Source organism: Chiloscyllium plagiosum, unplaced genomic scaffold (genome assembly GCF_037043375.1).
Source record: "Chiloscyllium plagiosum isolate Xiang-an unplaced genomic scaffold, Cpla_swu_hap1 HiC_scaffold_18, whole genome shotgun sequence".
Classification (NCBI taxonomy): domain Eukaryota; kingdom Metazoa; phylum Chordata; class Chondrichthyes; order Orectolobiformes; family Hemiscylliidae; genus Chiloscyllium; species Chiloscyllium plagiosum.
The window spans coordinates 92,303,240-92,322,593 of record NW_028270156.1 but is presented as its reverse complement, the minus strand read 5'-3'; the positions used below and the strand labels follow the sequence as shown (position 1 = coordinate 92,322,593).

The 19,354-nt window shown below is 40.8% G+C and overlaps 1 pseudogene; it reads right to left on the bottom strand.

Annotated features, from left to right (window-relative positions):
• Positions 1–16,613: 16,613 nt before the first annotated feature.
• LOC148147061 (galanin receptor 2a-like) lies at positions 16,614–19,039 on the bottom strand (annotated as a pseudogene).
• Between the last annotated feature and the right edge of the window lie 315 nt (positions 19,040–19,354).

Sequence of the window (19,354 nt, the reverse complement as noted above, 5' to 3'; positions counted from 1 at the left end):
TAGGAGCATAACGTTGTAAGGACAGAACTGAACAAGGACATGGGAGCATGAAATTGAAAGACCCTATACATACCACAAGTAAAACCAACATATTTTACACAATGCCTTGCAAGAATTCTAACAAACACTAGATTAGATGCCTTACATTATGGAAACAGGACCATTGGCCCAACAAGTCCACACTGATCCTCTGAGGAGTAACCTACCCAGACTCATTTCCCTCTGACTAACGCATCTAATCTATGCACAATTTTAGCATTGCCAATTCACCCGACCTGCACATCTTTGGACTGTGGGAGGAAACAGGAGGACCGGAAGGAAACGCAGGCAGACAGGGGGAGAATGTGCAAACTCGACACAGACAGTCGCCTGAAGCTGGAATCGAACTTGGGACTCTCGTGCTGTGAGGCAGCAGTGTTAACTACTGAGCCACCGTGTCGCCCCAAGCTATTTTGGACAAACAGGCAGAAATCTCGCCACCAGGAAACATGAACATCAACTCGCCACAAAACTAAAGTGTCCATTCTCCCAAATATCCTTACACACGGATGAAGAAGGACACCACTTCGTCCGGGACAACACATGTGTCCTAGGACAAGCCAAACATAGGTATGCACGGGTATTACTGGAGGCATGGCTTTCCAACCAGATCTCTGTCAACAATCACATAGACTTGGATCCCATTTACCACGCCCGGAGAAAAAAGAACAGGAAATGATTTCACCATAGGAACTGACATCACTGCAGGAAATTACATCACCAATTCGAGGAAAATCAAACATCGAAAAAGAAAATGGGCACCGCCACCAGTGATTCTTTTGAAGGTTCACTGAAGTCGTTACCTGGTATGGTGACGAAACGTCTGATAACGAACCTTCCAGATCAGCGAGCAAACCTATACCCATCCAAACAGAATAATCATATAAGTACATAACAGAATAAGAAAATAGGACCACAATTAAATAACAGCATAATAGATTAAGATTAAAGGGAATCCGAAACTACCACTGACATGTAATAGAAGAATAAGAACATTTATGAATGAACAGTAATGAATAAGCGAAAAAGAGCATATTAATAAAAGGATAAGAAGTGAAATGCATTGCAGAATAAGAAGATAAGGGAAAATAACTGTAGGGAATAAGAACTGAAGAGGATAAGTAATTAGGAAAAAGAGAGTAAGAGAATAAGAACAATACAGAATAACAGCAGGAGAAGAACATAAGAATATAAGAGAATAATAACATAACAGAAGTCAAACATAATACAACTTACGTCGTTGAAGAGCCTCTCGGAAAGAGAGATAACAGTACAATCGATTTTCAGACAGGAATGGAGGGTGAAGTGATGTCATCTGAAATCAGTGAATTATGCTAAATCACGGGAAGCTATGGAATGAAGAAGGAGCTGGCTAAATTAGACGAGGAAAACAAGTTATACGGCGAAATATCTGAGGAACACTGGAGGACTTTAAAATAGATATTTTACAATGTTCATCGATAGTACAGTCTGGTCTAAAAGAAAGATAACAGCGGTACGAACAGCCAGCCTTGGACAATCAAGGAAATAATGGAAGGGATCCAATGAAATGTACAGGCTTACAAAGAAGCCGAGATTTCTGGGAAACAGGAAGATTGCGAAACTTTTTTCAAAAACATTAAGCAAGCAACAAAGAAAGGAAAGCTAGATTTTAAATGTAAACCAAACACAGAATATAAATAGATGCAGGAAAACTGTTATTTTTATAAATATTTGAACCGGTAAAATTGTTACTGAAGTGGATGTAACTGCCTTGCAGGATGAGAAAAGTGAAATGATACTGATTCATGGTGAAACCTCTCAGTGTACAAAGTTAAAAATCACACAACACCAGGTTATAGTCCAACAGGTTTAATTGGAAGCACACTAGCGTTTGGAGCGACGCTCCTTCATCAGGTGATAGTGGAGGGCTCGATCGTAACACAGAATTTATAGCAAAAATTTACAGTGTGATGTAACTGAAATTATACATTGAAAAATTTATTGTCTGTTAAGCCATTCATCTGTTCGAATACAGTGATAGTTTCACTTCTTTCATGCATAAATCACAAAACCTTTTTTCTTTTAAGTTGCATTCTTGGGTTAGCTGTTAACAATGGTGATAGCGAGACAATATATTGAAGGTGTTAAGCCCCTATGTTCTCTGTCTATGACCTGATGTTTAGATTGATTCTAAACTAAAAAGTGAAATAACAGAGTTTTACATAAATTCATGCAGTTTTTGAGATCAGAGTTCTACATGAATGCATGCAGTTTTTGAGATCAGAGTTTTACATGAATTCATGCAGTTTTTGAGATCAGAGTTTGACATGAAATCATGCAGTTTTTGAGCAAAGTACAATGTAACTCTGCAAGTGTAAATTCACACCACAAAATATATGTGTGCATGTGAGTACATTAGAGATTACGAACACAAGAGAACAATAATATCATGGAAAATGAATACAAGAGAATAAAAACAGAAGAGATGAGGAACAGATATTAACGATTGAATACAAACACATATGAAAAGTAGATTCTGAATATAAGTGAATAGAATCATCATTGAATAAGAGAATAAGATTACCAACCAAGAAAAAAGAGGATGGTATATAAGGCAATAAGGACATAATGGAAAATAGCAGAAGAGAATATGTGAAAAAAAATGATAAGAATATGAGAGTAAAAGATCGTAAGAACATAAGACAGTACGAATCTAATAAAATAACACACGAGTACGAGAATAAAGTACATGAGTAACAACATACATGAATACAAATACAGGCCTAGAAGAACATAAAGGAGTAAGAACATAAGAGAATGAGAAAAGAAAAGAATCAAAATATTTGAATTAATAGCATGCGATTACAATAGAGTATAACAGAAGAGAGTAAGTACAGAGCCGAATGAGAAAATAAGAACAGCAGAGAATAATAGAACATGATTATGAGCATAGTAAAAAAAAAATACATAACAGGATCGGAAAACAAGAACGTAAGTTAATAATAACATGAAAGTACGAAAACATAACGATAAAACTGAATAAGAACATAATAACATAAGAGAACAATAAGACAAGTTCATAAGAAATGAACAGCAGACTGAATAAGAAGAGAGGAGATTTGAATCAAAAGATCGAAAGTGAAGAAAATAATAAGAACATATGACCGTAAGAGAACGGTAATAAGAACATAAGAACGTAAGAGAAGTACCGAACAGAACATCAACACAATAGAATAATAACACAAGGAACTCAGTAAAGTTATGAATGACAGAATAACAACATAACGAAATGAGAACAGAAAAGGGTAGGAGATAATAACATCAGACAAAAGAATAGAAGAATGTAATAACTGAGGAGAATAAAAGTCACAGAATAAGAAAACAGGAGCATCAGAGAATATGATCATAAGATGGTAAGCGTAAAAGGGAATACATGAATAACAAAATTACAACATATTAACAAAAACATAAATGAATAAGCAATTAAGACATCAGAACATAAGAGACGTAGACACGGGGACTGAGGAAACCAGAGTGTGGAAGCCATTTTTTTGGTTATGGTTATCCTCTCAGTGGGGGAACTATTTTGCTGAAGTGCCCCTCACCAAGCAGAACCATCGTACTTGGCATGTAGCTGTGAGAGTTTGGCTTGCATGATCCTAGACATAGATTAGTTCCTCTCTCACTAGGAATAATGCCAATGTGCAGCCTCTCTGTTCACGGCGCCTCGATTTGCCTGCTCAATGTTTCCCCACTGTCATGTATTGAGAGAGCAAGTCTCTTCGTTGCTCGAACATGTTTAGCTCCATACATTAGTTTATGGTGTATTGCCAATGTGTGTGGTTCCTCTAATAAAGGACATCTGTTTGATATGTGTAACGGATCTTTGTTAAAAGCATTTTGCGTGATAACTTTCATTCTGGTCCACATTTGTTATACATAGCACCAATTAGGGCTGATGCCGATAGCTAAACCCTGTTGAGTAGCTCCTGAGACCATCCTGACACTTCGTAATTAATGGTCAGCCTGTGTCTCAGCCTGGTTTTTGGTTCCTACATAGATCTGTAAATTTCTGCTGTGCTTCGGAGTCCTACCGATCCACGGTTCGGACAGAGGTTCTACCTATGATTCAGCTTGAAATAAAATCCTTACTGCTCGCGTTCTGCCTCTCAAGATTTCGTTGAACAACTGGCATTTTCGCCTTCAATAGATGACCTTGTGGGAACCGATGTTAGTGTCATCAATAACTTGAATTGGTGTATGAGAAAGGGTGAGTATTGTGTAGAGCTAATCAAATCGCTAAAATTGATTAAGGGCATGATCCTGACCTGAGCCTGCAGGCTGATCCCCTGAGGGAAGACGAAATAATGAAATGATCACATTAAAGTAGTACATTTGGTTAAGGATTTAATCCTGACTTGCCCCTGCTGGCTGTTCCCCTGAGGCAAGGCAAAATAATAGGCAGATAGTGTCTCTTAATGTATAAATTGGCAAACTCCTGATCTCAGCCTGAAGGCTCATTCCTTGTGGCGCGATGGAAGATGGGCAGATCTAAATGTCTAGGATTAAAAATGTTGCTGATTGCCAGGCTTGGTGAAGCCTTGATGAATTGGACCCGGTGCCAGACAAGATCAAAGTGCAGCCCTGGGTTTCGAGACAATCTGGTGTAGACGGGTCTCCGTACTTTTGCCCGCTCAGAGGAGATTATGGTTTGCCATGGTAAACAGACGAGGTGCAACATTTAAGGTCAGAAATTCCGTTGTTGAGTTTAAGGAAGTGGCAAAGAGCCATCAACCCCCGATAAACATAATCGAGATCAACGTCCAGGGAACTCTTTCGTAAACTCTCCCACCATACCAGCACCCGAATCCCCTATGTTCCAAACAACTACCGTCCCAGACCGGATTGCCGCTGTTATCGCTTGCCAAACGAGCAGGAGGGATGGCCAGGGGCAGAAAGCTGGTCGAAATACTGTTGCAGCTCACGATACTTGTCCACAAGCTCTTCGTGTTAATATTCAACATGTTCTAAATTTCTGGAAAGGCCATGATGGTGCAAGCATCTTATGATTTACGTTGATTGATAATTTTTTAAAAAACTTGCTTGTCCGAGGATTATGAGACATAAATCCAAGTTCACAAGCCTTGGATCCGCTCTGAAGTCTGGAGCATGATGCAAGAAGACCTGATCCACTCTAGTGATCAACATTTTTTTAATTGGCGAGTACAAATCTTTTGCACTTATATTTGCATGCCTCAGGATTTCCAAACATTGATGAATTTAGTGTAGGCAACACATTTGACGACCACTAAAGACTCCATTATATTTCCCCTGGGCCATGGATTAAATCAGAAGCACAGACAATTTCGCGTGAAAATGTTGTTAGAATTGAAACTCTCTCATTTTGACTGTTGTGAAATTTGAATGTTTCATTCCCCGAACGAGCAAGGAAGCAACAGTTGGTAAAAAAACTGGAAAAGGATGAAAGTTGACAGAGAGCAAAAGGTCCCACCTCAGCGTTGAGTAACTGAAGCTTGCAGAAAGGGTAACATTTTGTGGTTTGCGTTGAAATCACATTTTCTTGTTGGTCACTGAATGTTTAAGTTCTGCTTCCTGGAGCTCGAGGTCTGTGAATGTTTTTTTATCCCACAGATCATGAATTCAGTACTGTCAATTTTTAAATCGTCTAAGAATTTCTGTTCCGAAATGGGGAGAACAGAATTTTTGATTAGATTAGATTACAATGTGGAAACAGGCCCTTCGGCACAACAAGTCCACACTGACCCGCCGAAGCGCAACCCACCCATATCCCTACATTTACGCCTTACCTAACACTATGGGCAATTTAATATGGCCAATTCACGTGACCTGCACATTTTTGGACTGTGGGAGGAAACCCACGCAGACACGGGGAGAACGTACAAACTCCACAAAGTCAGTCACCTGAGGCGGGAATTGAACGCGGGTCTCTGGCGCTGTGAGGCAGCAGTGCTAACCACTGGGCCACCGTGCCGCTCACAATGCCACGATACAAATTGCTGGCAAAACAAAATATGCCCAATAACCTCGCGATCCATGCACGCCGTGTGCCAACACTGAAGAAGTTGATTGAGATTACATGCACGTGGGGGACGGAATCAACCTCAGATATCCACCCAGCAATGACTGTTGAGAACCGATTCCAGAGAGGACCATGGAAAACGTGACAGCAGGACCCGGTACTACACCTTTGGGACTGGGAACAAGCGAGCTAAAACCCCAGGACCAATGGCAGGCCCTTACCTTAACTGTGGAAATGTGGCCACTGAGGAGCGAAGTGCCCGTGTGGCTGCCTTGGAGCTAACGCTCGGACCAACATGCTTGCATCCTAACAAAAGGAAAACTTGCAAAACCACTCACTGACTCTCGTTGAGCTTTTGGTGTGACCCACCATTACGGAGCATTGTGGAAACATCCTTCATATTTTAGCTGATTCTGAGCGTAGTTGTACACACTTTAGCAAGGGGGGTTCTCGAACCACTCGCTTGCGTGGTCGGCCCTTTCATTTGTTCGCAAATTAATTTCATAGAATTGCCTCGAGTAAATTGTTGCAAATATTGCCTAATAATAGCAAATGTATTTAGTAGATGAATGGGAACGCTTCCAACGTCTGACACTGCTTCCACAATAGTGGAGGACAAGTGTGAAATACCTGCACAAGTTAACCAAAACTGTCCAAAGTTTATATTCACAGGTACACCCAGTCTTGGGACCAGGGAAAATTGGAGCCGAGGGGACAAGGCCGGTGCCTGGTGCTGAGAGCATGCCACACAGTAGTCAATGTCAAAGCAATATTCGTGTGGACGCACAAATTTCGTTACAAGAGAACACCGCCTCAAAGGGAGCCCAGCTCCTGGTGGGACATGTGGAGTTGGGTGGGCTCATCGCTCGGGTCCTGCAGAAGCGACCTACTGCAAGGATTTATTGTCCTTGTTTTCTTTTCACTTCTCACGGTCCTTAATAGTTTCATTAAGCAGGTTGTGGATGCTTTGTTTCACTGCTGCTACACCCTGTCCCATTATAATTTCCGCTGATCAGCATCTGCCTGGCTATTCTGGGCACTGAGCCCCAGACTCCAGACCTAACATCGCTGAGACCTCTTATTCTGAGGACTATCTGTCCGATTCTGAGCTTCCATGTCCATACAATCTCCTGGCTCTGCTTACATTCCTATTTTACTGAAGCTCCTGACCCTGCTCAACTGATTATGTAAAAAAGGAGAGTTTGTGGAAATCATATTGCTGTTAATGGCTTCCCTCCCGGTTAAGTAACTATTTCGCTGAAATGCCACTCACCAGGCAGAACATTAGTCCTTGGCATGCAGCTTTAATAAGCTGCCTCACAGCCTACTGTACATAAATTAGTTCATCTCTCACTAGAAGGTAATGCCGAAGTGTAGCGTCTCTGTTCAAGGCCCCTCCGTCCTCCTGCTTAATGTTTCCCCATTGTGATGTGTTACTCGAGCATGTAGTTTAGTTGGTCAAGCATGCAAAGCCCCGCCAATTAGTTTACAATGTTCCTCTAATCAAGGACATCTGTTATTGATCTCTGTAAACAAAATATTAGGTGGTAACTTTCACTCCTGTCCACTTCTGGAATACGTATCATCAACTGGAGCTGACTCCGAGAGCTGGGTCCTGATTTGGGACCTCCGTGAACCATACTGGCACTTTTTATTTAATGGTCAGCCTGGAGCTCAGCAAGGATCTTGTATCCCATCTAACTCTTTAACTTGCTGCTTTACCTCGGAGTCTTACCGAACCACTGTTAGGACAGGGAGGCTTCCCAATATGCATCGTGTTAATGCTTAAGGTCTGCCTCCCTAGATTTTGTTCAATAGAAAGGGATAAATAATAACTGACGAAACGACAAACCAGTCAGTTTGACATCGGGATTAGAAAACTAATCGCAGACGTAACACGGGATAAGGTATATATACAAGTAGAGAAAACAAGTAATTCCAGACAGTCAAGCATAGCATTGCGAAAAGCAGTTCATGTCTGAAAAGTTTGGTTCATTTCATTGACGAGGTGATGCAAGTAGCAGATCACGATAACGCTATGGATGCTGTACATTTGGACTTTCCTAAATGTTTTGATACGGTTCCTCATAACAGGTTAATTACCAAAGGAGGAATGCTTAGGATTGGTGTGTCTCTGGCAGCATGCAGTCGATGTTGGCGAAAGGAAATGAAACAGATGATAGTAACAGCTGGTCATTTCTCACATTGAACATGAGTTGAAAATGGTGTTCCCTTGCAAACTGTGGGGATCTTGCTTTTCTCTGATTTGGAGTTACTTATTGATCTACAGTTAAAGATGATACGACGCCAGTGAGAGTTGTGAATTGTGAGGACGATGCTGAGAGACTTAAGACGGACTTTGAAAATTTGTTCAAATGATCAGTTACCTGTCAGATGACATTTAATGCAGAAATCTGTGAGGTACTACAGTTTGGTGTCAGAAACATATAAAGACAAATTCGGACTCAAAAGCACACTTTTGAGATTAGCACAGGGTGGGACAGAATGAGGGTTCATTCCACATAATTCTCTGAAGGTGAACAGATAATTTGAAACATTATTTCAGAAGACTTGTAGGATGTTCGAGGTTTTAAACAGGGATCTGGAGGAAAACAACAAGTAAATAATGATGCCACGTCGCTAAAAATCATTGATGAGTCCACGTGTAGAGTATCTTTTTCAATTATGGCGCCAATTTAGGCCCTGGAAAGAGTGCAAAGGAGATTACGTACAATCGTACCAGAAAAAAGTGTTTAGATACAAGGAAAAATTGGAGACACTGGTCATGTTTTTCTAGAAGCTGAGAAGATAAGGAGGTGATCCCAATGACGTAATTAAAATTCTGTATGATTTTAATCGTGTAAAAAGCATATTTTATTTCGATTAATTAATATGTCAGTGACGTGTAGTCGTAACTTCAATATTGTTAGTGAGACAACGAGGAATGAGGTGAAGAGGAGCTGGCCAAAGTTCAATGGTGCAATATCTTAGCAGGGGTGGCAGTGGAGAAACAATGGCGGGTATTTCTATGTATAATACAAAAGTTTCAGGATCAGTTCATTCCAAAAAAGGAATAAAGATCCGAGGAGGAGGCATGGGTGGCCTTGGCTGACGAGGGAAGTTAAGAAACATATAAAGTTAAAAGAGAAAAAGTATAACATAGCAAAGATAAGTGGGAAAACGAAGGACTGAGAAGATTTTAAAGAAGGAAAGAGGATTACTAAGAAGGAAATAGCAGAGAAAAAAAGAGGTACGAAGGTAAACTGGCCAATAATATAAAGGAGCATAGTAAAAGTTATTTTAGGTATGTGAAAGGCAGAAAAATGGTTAAGACTAAAATTGGGCCCTTCAAGACAGAAACAGGGGAATATATTAAGGGAAAACAGAAATGGCAGAAGAATTGAATTGGTACTTCAGATCTGTGTTCACTGGGGAACACACAAGCAATCTCCCTGAGGTAACAGTAGCTGAAGGACCTGAACTTAAGGGAATTTATATTTGCCAGGAATTGGTGTTGGAGAGACTGTTAGGACTGAAGGTTGATAAGTCCCCGGGGCCTGATGGTCTACATCCCAGGGTACCGAAGGAGGTGGCTCGAGAAATCGTGGATGCGTTGGTGATTATTTTCCACAGTTCGATAGATTTGGTATCAGTTCCTGCAGATTGGAGGGTGGCTCATTTTATACCACTTTATAAAAACGGTGGGAGAGAGAAAGTAGGAAATTATAGACCAGTTAGTCTGACCTCAGTGGTGGGAAAGATGCTGGAGTCTATTATAAAAGATGAAATTACGACACATCTGGATAGTAGTAACAGGATAGGTCAGAGTCAGCATGGATTTATGAAGGGAAAATCATGCTTGACGAATCTTCTGGAATTTTTTGTGGATGTAACTCTGAAGATGGACGAGGGAGATCCAGTAGAAGAGGTGTACCTGGACTTTCAGAAAGCTTTTGATAAAGTCCCACATAAGAGGTTAGTGAGCAAAATTAGGGCGCATGGTATTGGGGGCAAAGTACTAACTTGGATGGAAAGTTGTTTGGCTGATAGGAAACAAAGCGTAGTGATAAACGGCTCATTTTTGGAATGACAGGCAGTGGCCAGTGGGGTACATCAGGGATCAGTACTAGGACCGCAGCTTTTTACAATATATGATAATGATATAGAAGATGGTATTGGTAATAACTTGAGCAAATTTGCTGATGTTACTAAGCTGGGTGTCAGGATGAAATGTGATGAGGATTTTAGGACCTCGACAAGTTAGGTGAGTGGTCAGATGCATGGCAGATGCAGTTTAATGTTTGATAAATGTACGGTTGTCCACTTTGGTGGCAAGAACAAGAAGGCAGATTACTACCGAAATGGAATCAATTTAAGTAAAGGGGCAGTACAGAGAGATCTGGGTGTTCTTGTACACCAGTCAATGAAGGTAAGCATGCAGGTACAGCAGGTAGTGAAGAAGGCTAATAGCATCCTGGCCTTCATAAAAAGAAGGTTTGAGTATTGAAGCAAAGAGGTTCTTCTGCAGCTGTACACGGCCCTGGTGAGACCACACCTGGAGTACTGTGTGCAGTTCTGGTCTCCAAATTTGAGGAAAGACATTCTGGCTGTTGAGGCAGTGCAGCGGAGGTTCACGAGGTCAATTCCTGGAATGGCGTGATTACCTTACACTGAAAGACTGGAGCGACTGGGCTTGTATACCTTGAGTTTAGAAGACCGAGAGGGGATATGATTGAGACATATAAGATTATTAAAGGATTGGACACTCTGGAGGCAGGAATCATGTTTCCGCTGATGGGTGAGTTCCGAACAAGAGGACACTGCTTAAAAATACGGTGTAGACCATTTAGGACAGAGATGAGGAGAAACTTCTTCACACAGAGAATGGTGGGTGTGTGGAATGCTCTTCCCCGGAGTGCAGTGATGGCCCAGTCTCTGGATTCATTTAAAAAAGAGTTGGATAGAGCTCTCAAGGATTGTGGAATCAAGGGTTATGGAGATAAGGCAGGAACAGGACACTGATTAAGGATTATCAGCCATGATCATATTGAATGGTGGTGCAGGCTCGAAGGGCAGAATGGACTACTCCTGCACCTATTGTCTATTGTTTAAGAGAAATGTCATTACACAGAGAGATTGTCTGAGTTGTAATGCATTGGTTGGGAGAGTGTTGAAGCCAGGATACATAGAATGTTTCAAAAGAAAGTTGAATATATGTTTTAAAGGGATGAAGATAGGGGACGACCGAGCCAGCGCTGGACAGTGGTACTACCTGGGGAGCTCTTTCTGGAATGGGTGCAGATGATCACATGGTGCCCTTCTGTCCTGCAAAACTCTCTGATTTTGTTATTATTTGCCCTTCCGTTCCTAGACTGTGAGTTTGACCCATTGTTTAATAATGCTCACCTACAAAAGCAAGAGAAATTATACACTTGTTTATTTCAATTTCTCCCGGCCCAACCAATCCACCTGTGCTTCATCACACTTTTCATTAAGTAATCTTGAAGTGTGTTACTGGAAAGGTTCTGCATCTCATGTACCTTCTATGGAAAAAGAACCAGACTTAACATTCAGGGAGTTCCTGGGGTTTCGAGTTCACAGTGAGATGGGAAGTGTTTAGGGGATATGTAAGGGGAAGGTTATTCACAGAGAGGGTGGTGGATGCCTGGAATGCGTTGCCAGCGGAGGTGGTAGGACAAGAATAAAGGCAGTCGGTGAGATGTACCTGGACATACAAATGACTGGTCTGGGAGCAAAGGGAATAGAGCCATACAAAATAGGCGGCAGGTTTAGATAGAGGGTCTGGGTCCCCGCAGGCTTGCAGTTTCGAAGAGCCTGTTCCGGTGCTGTAAGTTTCTTTGTTCTTTGTCCTTCTGGTGCAGTATCCATCTTCAGAGTTGTTTGCAGTTAGGAAAGATATATATGTTAGAGGAAGTGTGGGGGCGGGATGCAGGAGTAAACAATAGGTAGGAATGTGCCTAGAGAGTGAGATTGTGCGAAGATAATCCTCACAGAATGAATAGTTCCTAAAGGGGATCGTTGTGGTCTGACAGCATAATACAGTTTTCATAGTTCTGCGTGCAAAAACGAATTCTCGTTATAATAGAAGCAGTTCCTAAACCCACACAAGATAGCAAAAGTACAGGAAACATTATCTGTTCTAAGTCGAACAAACCACATAAAATTACAAAAATATATTGCCCAGTGGGGTACATGTAAGTGTACAGCTTCAGTTCTTCAAGGAAAGAGGCGATATATTGAATCTTAGTGAGAACACAATTCAATATGTGTACCTTTAACTTTAGTCCTTCTGACAAGAGAAACGACCAAATCATAACTCCAAATAGGTTTACGTGTTCATTCTTTTCCGTTTCATTCATGAGTCACAGTCAATTCAGAAAAACAAACTGTGGTAAATGATCATGCTGATGACATTTCTAATTGGTTGTTTGCGTCATCTGACTTATTATGTTGTTACATTCGATCGTTTGTTTTCATATGTATGGGTATATATGTGGTTGTGAGAGGGAAATAATGCGTACATTTCTTCTGGCTCTTTGTACTCTTATCTGTGCACTAAGATGTCTGTGAAGATGGTTCATCTAGTCTTATTTCATTAAAGTTGTTCTTGACTTCCTTCCGGAAATATTCCTCCACTGAGAGAGCAGGAAAGATGCATGGTACAACAGAAACTCCTGTAATATGACTCCACTTGTTTATACAAACCTTTCAAGTTCCATTAACTGCCATTAAAAGCACATCATTCTGAACTTTTGCAAATAGATCTTGCTATTTAGGATGCACTGGAACCTGCCTTATTTAATATTGCACAGGAGCACAGGTTGCTTAACTTATACAAGATTTTTTTTCTTTCAATGCAGCAATATCATAAGCCAGAAAGCAATTTCTGGATCTTGCTCCCCAGTTTTTTTCTTATTTGACGAATATTTACACACCTGCCTGCTCGATTTCATGTACATTTCAATACACCCAGCTCTTTGGCACTGTCAATACGCATGACTTCCATCACTTCTTCTTCCCCATTCCACACTCTCATTTTTTGCCTTCACATGTTTTTTTCCGAATCTCCACCCATTATCCATCTCACTCTCCGACCTTGTAAATTTAAATCCCACCCAACAAATTTTGTACTCTTTGTGATGAGGAGAAGCACATCTCTTCAGGAGACCATTGTGCTGCGCAACAATGATTCCAGTCTCTGAGAAATCAGAACTCCTCCACTGTATGTCACCCCTCAAGTCATGCTGATGGGTTTTGCGTAAATGGTGAAACTCGTGGCATGCAAAACATTTCTAAGATTTTTGCCACATTACTACTATGGATTCGTTCCTGCATTTCAATCTACATCTAAATCCACGGAACGGTTCCTGCATGTTCTCCACGCTGTCCATCGCCATCTCTTTGGTTCCAACATGTACCCCAATGACTGACTTTTTACTCTAACTTATGTAATCATTCTCTTTATGATTCAAACACTTGCACCCGGAGACAGGACATCATAACGTCCTCGCGATGTAGCTGCAAAACTAAATGTAGTTCTTTCTAACGATTGTGTCACACACCATGACTAATCTGCCTTCCAGCCGCTCCGTTTTTTTTCAGCGTATCCTTGACACAACGGTACTGTGGTTTTCTCTCACGTCATCACCCAGACTCACTCAAGTTGCTCAACAAATCGGACTCCAAAATATAATACATGTGACACAGAACCAAGGATACTGTGTTTCCTGCACCTGCTTTCTCTATTCCCTTGGCGAATGGTCACCAGTTCACGTGCCATCTCTGCACTGCTCCTTGACTGCTTATCACGATGTCATGTGATAACCCTCTGGTTGACTCTTCCAGAAACCTCTCTCTTTCTTGAATGGTGCACAGTGCGAAAAGTTGATTCTCCAAGTCAACCACGTATTATTCAAGAACTGTAACTGTCTGACACTAAAGGCAGATCTGACCATTCTTGATACCTTAGTAATCCAAAACCTCACACGTTTCATATAGCCCAAATATCATGAGCTTTCCCCGAGTTTCTGCCATATTGGAAGATCAAGATGATGCAACATGCTGATGACCTGTTGTCCCTTAAATATGATCAGTCGTTCTAAAGTCTTCTCTTTCTCTCTCTCTCGTTTCAGCGAGGATGGAGGAAGGGAAGGAAACACTACAGTTATCTAATTTTGGGGCTTCACTCTTTTGTGTCGCTGGATCCTTCAAGGGGCCTTTCACAATTATGATGAGCAAGGCAACCTCTCTCAGAATCCTCAACAGTCTCTTCTCAGTGCCACCTTCTGTTGGATTTTCTTCCTCCTGTTGAACACAACTCTCCTTCAAAATCATTATGAAGTTGACAAGCGAGGCAGCATTTCACAGAACGCATCTCAGTCATATGATGCCGTTGCCCTGCATGCCTGCAGGTCAGAAGCAGAGAGAGAGTGGTGAGCTTGTGGGTATTTACAAGAGATCTTCAACTATTGGGGACTAAGTAAATGAGAGCATTGGCGTGCAGATCAAGGAAACTCGCTGGGCAATTTGGGTTGTAATATTTTGTGATTTTACATACATTAGGGCGGACTGTGAGAAGTGTAAAGTATGGGACAATGAAAGTCAGAAATGTCGACAAAGTACGTTGTATACATTTCTGGAAGAGTACATTTCCAGTCGTACCAGACATGGAATTGTCCGGAATCTGGTTCTAGTAAATGAGGCAGGCCATGTGGAGAACAGCAGAATGGCGGAGCATTTGAAAAATAGTAATCAGAATACGGCAAATACTGAAAATTGTTTGGAAGTGGGTCGAAATCAGGCTATGTTTAAGATCCTCGGCTGGATCTTCGGCATCTAAACTTTGAACGTGACTAAGCTAATTAGTAATGCATTATGGTTGATAAATCATTGGATGAGAATGGGAGAATTTCAAAAGAAAGATAAATATGATTGAAACTAAATATGTGCATATAATAATAATTGTAGGCTACGTAATGATAGAGTGAATATATCACGATATCGATGGGAATACAAGGAGGAAAAAGGAGGCATATTATACATTCTGCAATATTAATTGTACTATAAATTTGGAAGAGATTCAGAAATGCAGGAGAGCGGCTAAGGCTGGAATAACGTGAAAGTGAGCTCTGCAGATGCTGGAGAACAGGGTCGAGAGTGTGGTCCTGGCAAAGCACAAAAAAGCATTCTCTGAAGTTAACCAATAACGCTTAAAGAGTTGTTAAGAAGTCGTTTTGGATCCTTGGATTTATCAGTGAGGTAAAATGCTGAAAAGGAAGAAGTGCTGCTACACCTCTAAAAAAAACATTTGTCAGAACCGGGTCTCTGGCTCAGTTCCTGGTACCTTACTGAAAGAAGAATATCATAAACCTGGACAGAGGACAAGGGATATTTCCTCCAATTATTCCAGAAATGAAAATGTCCTTTGGGAAGGAAGGTTAGAAAGGTTTATTCTGCTTGGAGCAGAGAAATTAAAAGATGACCTTATTGGTCAGCTCAATATTACACACAATATTTACAGTGCAACGAAGGACATTCTGTTTCCACAAAATGGTGCATTAGAAACAAAGGAGTAAAAGTATCAATATTGTAAACAAGAGAGCCAGAAGTGAGGTGAAGAGAGATTTCTTTACTCATACAGTTATTCGAATTTGGAGTGTGTTGTCCAGGAAAGTGTAAGACAGATTCCATATGACGTTTCAAAAGATATTTGGACAGACGTTTGAAAGTGACGACGTCAGAGGGCTCCGAAAATCGGCCGGGAGAATAGGCTTCGCTGATTCGCTCTTTCGTGAGCTACTTTATACACATTGTGTTTCATAGCCTTCTTTTGATCTGCGAAGTTTTATGATTGTATGTTGTTTTAATTTTTATTACGGTGCATATTTAACCATAATCTCAACATTTTTCAATTGTAAAGGATGCAAAACATGTCTTCTTTTGTATTATATTTGCACGTGGAACTGGCATGAATTTATTTGGCGTTTGCTGAAATGACGCATCTTTTCGACTCTCTCCATATGACTTGTTGCAACTGTTCTAGCCCATCGCCGAACCGTTTCGATTACCTGAGATGCTCTATTTCTTACTGTAGAATTTTGACAGACAATTGATTATTTTTATGAAGTTAAGCAGGACTTGTAATAAAACAACGTGCACAGAATCATTCAGAATTATTGATAAAAGCACAAAAAAAAATAAGATTGGTTTCAGTGGTGAAAAGTTCCGAACAAATATTTTGTAAAGGAGCTGAGGAGACCGTTTCCCATTCTATTTTGAAATATTAACATCATGACGCCTTATTTAAATTTGAGAGGCCACGCACAGATCGAGGTTTTCCGTCACATTCCATCACATTTGAACGTTTCGGATCCTTCTGCGTAGTCAACAAGAAACTGAATTTGCTTGACTATTGGCTTTGCTACCTTGAATTTGCTGAGTTTGCACACACTGCATGCTATTTCAAGAGATTGATTAGGCACAGAGTCGCTCTGCAGGATATGAAACATGACTAGCATTTCTCTCTTCTCAATTTTTCCTGTTTAAATCCAGCAGTGATCGTGCTGAAAGCACACACCAGCACCTTCTTTATCTCCTCTCGGAACTTGTTCTGGGAGATTGCGTATATGAAGACGTTGTTGCAGGAACTGAGCAACTGAAGCATATTAACCATCTCTCGAATTATATACCGTGGGTCATTAAAATCCAGAGAAGTAGCCTTCACCTGTAATTCGCACGTAGAGAAAATGCCCGAGATAGCTTGCCCACAAGAGGAGGAAGCTGATGGAGATTGTGAAGAGCAAGACTATGGACTTCTTGCGATTGGCCATCTCCATATCACCACGATTGTCGGCACCCCAGAGCCTCCTGCGTGCTCTGCTGGCTGCTAAGATGTGCCTTACGGTCAAGTTGTTCAGAAGCAGGATAAGCAAGAATGGTAGAAAAGGTGTAAATGTGTGGTCCAACCAGTCATAGACTTGCCAGATTGGCCAAGTATAGAAGATCACTCGAACGTCACAAAACCAGCCCACTCCATTCACAGTGTACAAAGGTTGATAGATGAAGTAGAAAGGGATGTTCTTGATACAGCTCATGGCATAGATTACTCCAATCACCAACAATGCAGTTTTCTCCTTGCAGTATCTGGCCTTCAATCTCTGGCAACAAATGGCTACAAAGCGGTCGAAAGTGAAGGCCACGGTCAACCAGACTGAACCATCCCGGCTGCAGTGGACCAGCACTGCACCGAGTCTGCAAGCAAGCGTGGTGGATAGGTAACTGTCCCGAAAGTAAATGCGTCCAATCCGGTTCAGTACAACAGCGGTAATGATGACAATGAAGTCACTCACTGCTATTGCCACCAAATAATAGGTGATGCACCGGGAAAGTCCACACCGTCCTCGGGAGAGGATTGCAATTGCTATCAAGTTTGCTGTGAGAGGTAGAGACAGAGATATGTTATGATACATATGCCACCAGCTTTTGAATCATCTAATGTATTGCTCAAGTTTACCCTTTAAGATTCTGGTTTTGTCAAATCCGTTGATAAATGTTTGACATCCAGTGCTGGATTAATTAGTTTTCAGCACATGGAGTAACACAAACTACCCCTTCATAAATTCAACGCCTCCCCCACCCCGCCTTTGACAGTGAACCAATACTCACGTCTCACTATCAAAATAAGCATCTGCAAAATGCAAAATATTTGCTGCGAAGTTTTGATGCATACCATGTCCCATCCATCCAGCAACACTATGTTTGCTGATGTAAAATATGTCTACATCCAACAGCATTTCGATGGAACTTTCTAACTTTCCAATTAACACATATCCTCGTCATGTCAAACGATGTCATATATTGTTATTAACTGAGGTTACAGCTGATTGCTAAATCTGCATTTCTTGAATTCCTGATATATGTCCAAAAGTGGTGATGATGTCTTCCACTGCCCATACGATATATTGTGCGATTTCATGTCTCAATGGCTCCATCGTTCCAACTTATTTCCAATTATCTCTGTAATGTTATGAAATATTCAAGCTTTGTGCACTGTATTCTATTTTATCCTTATGTCTCTCATGGTGACCTTCATTTGTTTAAGGTCTCATGAAAGACCCCTTCGTATTTAAGGCAATCCTCTATGGATCAAGTCAAACCCGACGATTTCAAATAGAAATCAAAGATAAGCAACCAACATTCATGATGTCAGTGTCAACCACATCGAACACAAGTAAAATAGGCTGACCCATTTCAAAATCCATACGGAAAATACTCCATTGGTAACATTTTGAATGCATAATCCATTTTTTAAAATTGCATTTCCACTCAATTCCTCAACCCTTTCTGAAATTCAATGGTTGAACATCAAGTACTGCAACGACCACGTGCCATGAATGAATAAAGGAAGTCCCCAAATCTCATTAAAAATCTCCATTGTGAACATACTAGACTGCAATATTTGCATCGATCCAGTAATCAAAATGTAGATTGCTATGCCAATAAACTAAATTATATTTGATCTCGCAACTATCAAGTGGAATTATTGTAATGTAATAATCGCACAACCCCGTCGTAGTCCGTGTTTCTGCATTACGATGGGATTCTTTTGTCCAACACTAAAAACGAAAACGCAATGCTCTGAAAATAGTGGATTAATATTAATAGAACCCCTGTAATTTTAATTTCTAATTTAACCTTAAACTGTATCATATCATAGAATGCAACCATATAAATTACCACGTGCTCACATTAACAAATAATTGAAAATTTTTCAAGACATATAAGAACATGAGCTTGATCATGAATAAAAGACGCAACACATTCGTAGCTAAAAAAAACAACAAAATTTTGTAGTTAACGTTATTTACCAGGGACACCAATAAGTGCGAGAATGGGGTAGCAAATTGCAAAGAATGGGCCGTTCGCTGCACCGTGCATTGTCTTTCAAAAAGTGGAAGTACTCCCGAAGCTTCCCACATTATCTCTAAGACGCAAACAAATCATCCCTCATTTATTTACAGTAAGCAAGTCCACAGGGGCAAATAACTGACAACACGTGCATTCAGAATATTTCATTGAAGCAGCGTGTTAACTCACCCATGTGTGCCCAACTCTCTTTCCCATCAGAAAGATGAATCACCTCAAAGAACGTCTAAGAAAATTTAATGTTGCAAATGCCACAATTGCCACAGACCATGCCTGCATGAATCCATATCTTAGAATCGCTTATGTTAAATGCTGATACGTGCCCCA